Here is an 8,232-nt window from a genome sequence, read left to right on the forward strand (position 1 = left end):
GACACCCAATAGCCGATGTGTATTTTTGTGCTGGGGTGTCGTTAAACATTCAATCATTTATTAATTCCTGGGGCGGGACGTAGCCTAGTGGTACAGCGCTCGCTCGATGCGCGGTCGGGTGGGATCGATCCCCGTCAGTGGGCCCATTGGTCTATTTCTCGTTCCAGCCAGTGCACCACGACTGGTTTATCAAAGGCCGTGGTATGTACTACCCTGTCTGTGGGATAGTGCATATGAAAGATCCTGTGCTGCTAATCGAAAAGAGAAGCCCATGAAGTGGCGACAGCGGGTTTCCTCTCTCAATATCAGGACGACCAATCTAATGGAAATATTTTCCTGGAATTTTCTGGTATTTTCATTTTTAAGCGCGCGAACGCCCCTTTCAAAGCAATAGTTTAAAGCATGCGAAAACGCCATTTTCAAAAATATAAAAAATAATTTAAACAGCGCCATATTTGACATATTTAAAAAATAACAACAACCAAAGAAATACATAAAAATAAAAAAAAATTGTATTATTTATTGGAATGTTATGTATTCAATAATAAAAGTATAAATCAATCCACATAAGTGGCACAATTTTTCTACTTCATTTTTAAGCATAGCCCTACTTTATAGCTTATCTAGTAAAACATGCTAAATATATTCATCAGTGTAAATAAAGTTACTATACCTAGTACAGCAATTAACAGCATTAACACACACACGCGCACGCGCGCGCACGCACACACACACACACACACACACACACACACAGACCAAACATCAAAAATCATCACCAAAAAAACCCCTAAAAGCCCCACTTTATTAGCAAATAGTGTAGTACAGTTTCACTCCCACATGGTCTAAAGATTAGTAATAAAGTGACAAACTTGGGACGTGTTATTTTTATGTAGGTACATTGCCACATTTGCACTATTTCTTCAGTGGGGTCGAACTAATTTGAGGTTAACTGAATCGGGGACGAAACGTCTGGTACCCATAGACTGGCTATCGTTCTGCATTACGCTTACATTACTATTAGAGTAGCGCTTTTCGCGGTAAAATCTAACAATGGTTTGTAAAAATTACATTTTTTATAGTTTAACTTACTTGAATAAAACATAATCGGTAGGTATATTAATAAATTAATATTAATGTCATGAATGTGTCACAGATTACTGGTTGGCAAATAGTATTTTGGACGGCTGTTGACAAATACAGCCAATAAACAAACGTCTTAGTAATAGCACGAAACAGTCGATAATACCAAGTTCAGGTTGCAATGGAGAATGAAGAATAATAAACTCTGTTTAATAAACTCGGGATTTAAAAATATAGAAAATTAAAAATATATTCAGAAATGGTTGCTTTAAAAAAAAAAATGATAGCGAATTTGGAATTTTTTTCGGATATTTGGCATTAATTCCGGAATTTCGGATATGGGTTAAAAATTCCGGATTTTTCGGAAAATTCCGGAAAATTGGTCGCCCTGCCGACCCTCACCTGGTCACACCAATGTTTAAAATATGATTGGCAGCCCCTTTCCTCTTAACCTCCCATGGGCTTAATGAATATTGTTTAAGAATTATTATTAATTTTAGACCAGCCCATCTAAATTTGCGCCGAAAATATATTATATTAATAATTTATATAGGTTAGGAATGTTGATATTTTTCTTTAAGGGCGCAGCCAAAAAAATTTAACCCCAATTTTCCCCTTTTTATACTTTTGGCGTTAATATTCAAAATTTGGAAAAAATTCCGGATATTTGGCATTAATTCCGGAATTCCGGATATGGGTTAAAAATTCCGGAAAGCTGGTCGCCCTGCAATATCTGTGTGGTCCTTAACCACATGTCTGACGCCATATAACCAGAAATAAAATGTGTTGAATGTGTCGTTAAATAAAACATTTCTTTCTTTCATTCATTCTTTTGGGGGGAGTAAGTTTGTACTTAGCTTATCAAAACTTTAGTAACTTACTAAGACAAGTTTCGTTCTCAGTATTTAATCCAGTTTAATAAATTGTTATAAACTGCAGAAATGTCTCTAACGTTTTCTCTTTTGACCGGCCTCGGTGGCGTCGTGGTTAGGCCATCGGTCTACAGGCTGGTAGGTACCGGGTTCGGATCCCAGTCGAGGCATGAGATTTTTAATCCAACCGACTCCAAACCCTGAGTGAGTGCTCCGCAAGGCTTAATGGGTAGGTGTCAGACATATGGTTGCACCGACCAGTGATCCATAACTGGTTCAACAAAGGCCATGGTTTGTGCTATCCTGCCTGTGGGAAGCGCAAATAAAAGATCCCTTGCTGCTAATCGGAAAGAGTAGCCCATGTAGTGGCGACAGCGGGTTTCCTCTCTATATATCTGTGTGGTCCTTAACCATATGTCTGACGCCATATAACCGTAAATAAAATGTGTTGAGTGCGTCGTTAAATAAAACATTTCTTTCTTTCTTTCTTTTTTCTCTTTTGATCTTTGTGGGTTATAGGGCGGGACGTAACCCAGTGGTAAAGCGCTTGCTTGGTGCGCGGTCGATCTAGGATCGATCCCCGTCAGTGGGCTATTTCTCGTTCTTGCGGGTGCACCAGTACTGGTATATCAAAGGTGCATATAAAATTGGAAAAATGAAGCAGCTTTCTCCTCAAAGACTATATGTCAAAATTACCAAATAGTTAATATTCAATAGCCGATGATTAATAAATCAAAGTGCTCTAGTGGTGTCGTTATATAAAACAAACTTTATTTGTTTTAACAGCAAAATGTTTGATTATGGCTAATTCAAATATTTTGTGGTCAAACTATAAATTGCTTCTCCCTTTTTTCTTTTTTTTTCTTCTTTTTTTGTACATGTCTATTAAAGTAAATACCACGAGTTATTCGAGAGGTTAGAAGAAGCTGAGGATTACATACTACCGTATTTGTGCCAAATCCTTAAATCCTCTGTGACATTTGAAATAAGTCGGGTTTTGTTGTTGTTCTGTCTGTTACAATTTTAAAACTAGGTAGTGAAAATGTACTTGTAGGGAAAAGTGTGTGTGTGTGTGTGTGTGTGTGTGTCGGTGGTGGTGGTGGTGGTGGTGGTGGTGGTGGTGGGGGGGGGATTATCATCAGCCCCAAATAGCATCCTATTATGTCTTAAATGAACATTAAATGAATAAATATTAAAATAAATAAAGAATTAAAGAATTAAAATAAAATAAAATAAAAAACATAATAACATAGCATAACATAGCATAACATTACATAACATAACATAAATAAATAGATAAACAATGTATAAACGGTTATCAACTGCCGTGACTGTAGGCCTAAATGAAATTGCTATTAACAGTTCACAGATGTATTATTTAAATTAGCAATCAAATTTTGCACCTGCTGAGTAAGTGTTGATTTGATCAGAAAATCAATAAATATGTAAATAATGTCTGTATTTTTCCATTGGAAGACTCAACTGAGTCCTGCGTATAAAAGAAAGACGCGCGCATGACTCGTTACTACATTACTTCTAACGAACAAACAAACATGAAACTTTTGCTGGTCTTTTTAGCAATGGCCATTATTGGTCATGCAGTAGGAAAACCACAAGCATTACCATCATTCGATTTACCAGTATCGTCGGCTGAATCAATCGATATCGACCAGAAACGCTCATCCAATTCGTCGCCAGAATCATTCGGTAGCGACAAGAAACGCTCATCCGATTCGTCGCCAGAATCATTCGGTAGCGACAAGAAACGCTCATCCGATTCGTCGCCAGAATCACTCGATATCGACCAGAAACGTTCATCCGATTCGTCGCCAGAATCACTCGATATCGACAAGAAACGCTCATCCGATTCGTCGCCAGAATCATTCGGTAGCGACAAGAAACGCTCATCCGATTCGTCGCCAGAATCACTCGATATCGACCAGAAACGTTCATCCGATTCGTCGCCAGAATCACTCGATATCGACCAGAAACGCTCATCCGATTCGTCGCCAGAATCATTCGGTAGCGACAAGAAACGCTCATCCGATTCGTCGCCAGAATCATTCGATATCGACCAGAAACGTTCATCCGATTCATCGCCAGAATCAATCGATATTGACCAGAAACGCTCATCCGATTCGTCGCCAGAATCATTCGGTAGCGACAAGAAACGCTCATCCGATTCGTCGCCAGAATCATTCGGTAGCGACAAGAAACGCTCATCCGATTCGTCACCAGAATCACTCGATATCGACCAGAAACGTTCATCCGATTCGTCTCCAGAATCACTCGATATTGACCAGAAACGCTCATCCGATTCGTCGCCAGAATCATTCGGTAGCGACAAGAAACGCTCGTCCGATTCGTCACCAGAATCATTCGGTAGCGACAAGAAACGCTCATCCGATTCGTCGCCAGAATCATTCGGTAGCGACAAGAAACGCTCATCCAATTCGTCGCCAGAATCAATCGATTCCTCGATATCATCGCGAGAGTCATTTGATGGCAAGAGAGACGCCTAGATTACAAATCATCTGGATTTGTTGAAAGTTAGTATAAATTTAACAACGTTTTTTAAATGAATAATAATTTAAATGAAAATAAATGATCAAAATTGAATATAGACTATTATGATGCATGCCCGAGATTATAGTCAAGTTTTTGAAACTGTTCATATTAAGATATTAATTTTATTAAATATTAGTATTATAGGCCCTGATCGACTGTTTCGTATCTATAAACGCCAAATTATTTCATATTTTGTAATTACAGAATTTTGTTTAAATGGAAACCGGGATATGAAAGGAAGGGTCGTACAATGTTTTACTCATGCCTGAAATAATGATAAATATTACAGAGATATTGTTGGTAGAACTTTTGTTCGATTGCAAATTGGTACATATCGTATTTTAGGTCTATCAGGTCGAGTCTAGGGTGTTAAACTTTTGATATGATAAAACTCGACCTCCTTATGATATCTAAAATATAATACGCTTTCTGGTCGCGCTCACCTCCAGTCAACTAACGTACAAACTTCATGCTAAATATTGCATAAAAAAAGAAGTAAAAAAAGAATTCTATAAATACAACTACAATGGACGCAGCCATCTTATCGCTTTACATAGAAATGTCTATATACACAGCCGGGGCTATATATACATACATACATACATACATACATACATACATACATGGCTGGCTATCTACATGGCGGTCTTTTTTTCGGGGGCGGGGGCAGTGTCCACCACACCCTATCAAAACATTTATATGCGAATGACGGGTTACATCTAGAAATAATTTGGAGTTACTACAAATAGCCAAACATTGGTTATTCTAAAGACGATAATTTAAGCAAGGCAATGTAAGTAATATATACTTTAATGGTAAAACAAAGAGCATCAATAGGCGGGACGTAACCCAGTGGTAAAGCGCATGCCTGATGCGCGGTCGGTCTAGGATCGATTCCCGTCGGTGGGCCCAACGGGTTATTTATCGTTCTTGCCAGCACACCACGACTGGTATATCAAAGGCCGTGGTATGTTTTATTCTGTCTGTGGGATGGTGTATATAAAAAATCCCTTGCTACTAATAGAAAAATGTAACGGGTTTCCTTTCTAAAGCAATGCGTAAAAAAATTACAAAATGTTTGACATCCAATAGCCGATGATTAATAAATCAACGTGCACTAGTGGTGTCGTTAAACAAAAACAAACTTTAACATATTTTACATTGCCTAATAATTTGTTATTTTAAAACTTAATGCCAACCATATTTTGTTTCTTTATTATTAAAAAAGCGAAAAGTCCAACACAAGTATAGTCCGAGTACTCTGACGGTAAGACAGCTAGACGGACATTTGGACAGTTTAATCAATACTCTCTTACCGTCAGAAACCAATCTATATAAATTCTGCGCAATCGCTGTCTACCAAACGGTAGTCAAAGATTCTCACTCTAATTGACGGTAAGAGAGTGTTGATAACTGTCCAAATGTCCATCTAGCTGTCTTACCGTCAGAGTACTCGGGCTAATTAAAGTAATGCCATTTAAAAAATCCCATGCAATGTCTACGAGTAAATGTAAATAACTATGATTATGTGTTTGCATTTCAGAGATATTTGAACAACTCTGTTCATTACTGAAAAGCTGTCTTCGTCCACGATACAGATGAGGTTTTAAATACACTACCTCCTTTCCAAAAAAAAAAAAAAAAAAAAAAAAACCCCACCCTGAAATGAAAAAACACTGCCTTCTTTCCATGAAATAAAAAATAATAATTGCATTACATTTTGTTGTTATAATTGTACAAATACTTAAAATAACCCGCTACATTTTTCCATTAGTAGCAAGGGATCTCTTATATGCACCATCCCATAGACAGAATAGCACATATCACGGCCTTCGATATACCAAACGTGGTGCACTGGCTGGAACGAGAAATGGGCCCACGACGGGGATCGATCCCAGACCAAAATACTTAAAATGTGCACCATTCATATATATATATTGTATGGGTACAGTAGTATCAATTAGCGTTTTGTATTTATTTTACGTTGACATACCGCACCAGACGGCACGAGTTTGACAACCCCGCATGCACATGGTGATTATTTCTAGAACAACCGGGATGTAACTAATTAACAGATACCGTTTAACTTATGAGTTATTATTTTATAGGTTATATATTCTCAAAAGCAAGTGCAAAAGGGATAAAATCTTGCATATAAATGTATTTCGTTTTAGATGAAGTATCGCACTTAACAGCCGCGGTGGCAGTACTCATGACAGGTGCCACCGGTGAGGCAGGATATGCTCATCTTTCGCGAACACCTGATATGAGTGTATGCCATCAGAGCTGTATTTATTCAAATAAACTCTGAACTGTAACAGAACAGGAAAAGGGTTTGCGGTGGGTGGGAGGAGGGACCGCCAGTGCTGGCAGGGGGCGGACAGGATTTGTTTCCATCAGTAGCAAGGGGTCTTGTATATACACCATCCCAGTCAGGATATCACATACACCATAGCCTTTGATATACCAGTAGTGGTGCACTGGCTGGAACGAGAAACAGCCCAATGGGTCCACTGATGGGGATCGATCCTAGACCGACAATGCATCAGGTGAGCACTTTACCACTGGGCTACATCCAGCCCCTAGAAATTAGAATATTCGAGATATCCAGTTTTCAGACCCGGGTCCCATTTTACAAAGTTTGGTTGGGGTTTTTTTTAACGACACCACTGGAGCACATCGATTAATCAATCATTGGCTATTAGATGTCAAACATTTGGTAATTTTAACTCGTAGTCATCAGAGGTAGCCCGCTACATTTGTTTTCTAATGCAGAAAGTGATCTATTATATGCATTTTCCCCACAGGAAAACACATACCACGGTCTTTGGGTAGTTGTGGTGCACTGGTTGGAATGATAAAAAAAATATAAAAAATCCGCTGAATGGATCCACCGAGGTGGTTCGATCCTGCGACGCAAACACCTCAAGCAAGCACTCACTCGACTGAGCTAAATCCCGCCCCTCATTTTACAAAGTAACCATAGCACTAAACTCACCCAAGGCAGAGCTGTAACTTAACGACGGCAACTGCTATCTTTGAGATATAAATTGCCGTAGGATAAATATTACTGCTGTCGGTACAGCACCTCAATAACAGTAACATTTATGCACCACTGGGCCCCGTTCCACGAAGCGATCTTAGCACTAAGACCGCTTTGTGGAACGGGGCCCAGGCTCCGTATTCATAAACGTACTTAAGTCAATGTATGATACTTATTTATGTACTTTAAGTATGTATTTAGGTATCATACATTGACTTAAGTACGTTTATGAATACGGAGCCAGGAGCCTAATTCACAAAGGTCTCTTAGACTCTTGCTAGACAACAAAACATCCACTTTGCAAGTCTTTTAGCATTGCACTGCGATATCGCAGTTGCGAGACTTTAGTGAATTAGGTCCCAGGGCCCAGATTTTCGACGATATCTTAGCGCTACGATATCGTAAGACCGTCGTAGGCTATGGCATGCGTCGTTATGACGTCACCGCTTACGCCGGTTTTCCGATATAGTAGCAATTAAGATAGCTTCAAAAATCTGTAGAAAATAACCTTTCAGTCATCTTTAACGGCAAAATCATTTTAAAAATATTGCCGTATGCTGGCTCAAGTGTCGTTGGTGGACCGTTTCACCTCAAATTTTATTTTTATTAAAATTGCCTTGGGCAACAAATTCTTGAAGTCCGAGCCCTGAAAGTGCCTAATTACCT

General features: G+C 38.8%; 1 long non-coding RNA gene across 1 annotated transcript; it reads left to right on the forward strand.

Moving 5' to 3' along the window:
* Positions 1-4,233: 4,233 nt before the first annotated feature.
* On the forward strand, positions 4,234-6,180 carry LOC121370933. The gene is made up of 2 exons (XR_005957749.1): positions 4,234-4,504; positions 6,067-6,180. It is a non-coding gene; the product is annotated as an uncharacterized LOC121370933 (long non-coding RNA).
* The last annotated feature ends 2,052 nt before the right edge of the window (positions 6,181-8,232 follow it).

Source organism: Gigantopelta aegis, chromosome 4, assembly GCF_016097555.1.
Source record: "Gigantopelta aegis isolate Gae_Host chromosome 4, Gae_host_genome, whole genome shotgun sequence".
Lineage (NCBI taxonomy): Eukaryota > Metazoa > Mollusca > Gastropoda > Neomphalida > Peltospiridae > Gigantopelta > Gigantopelta aegis.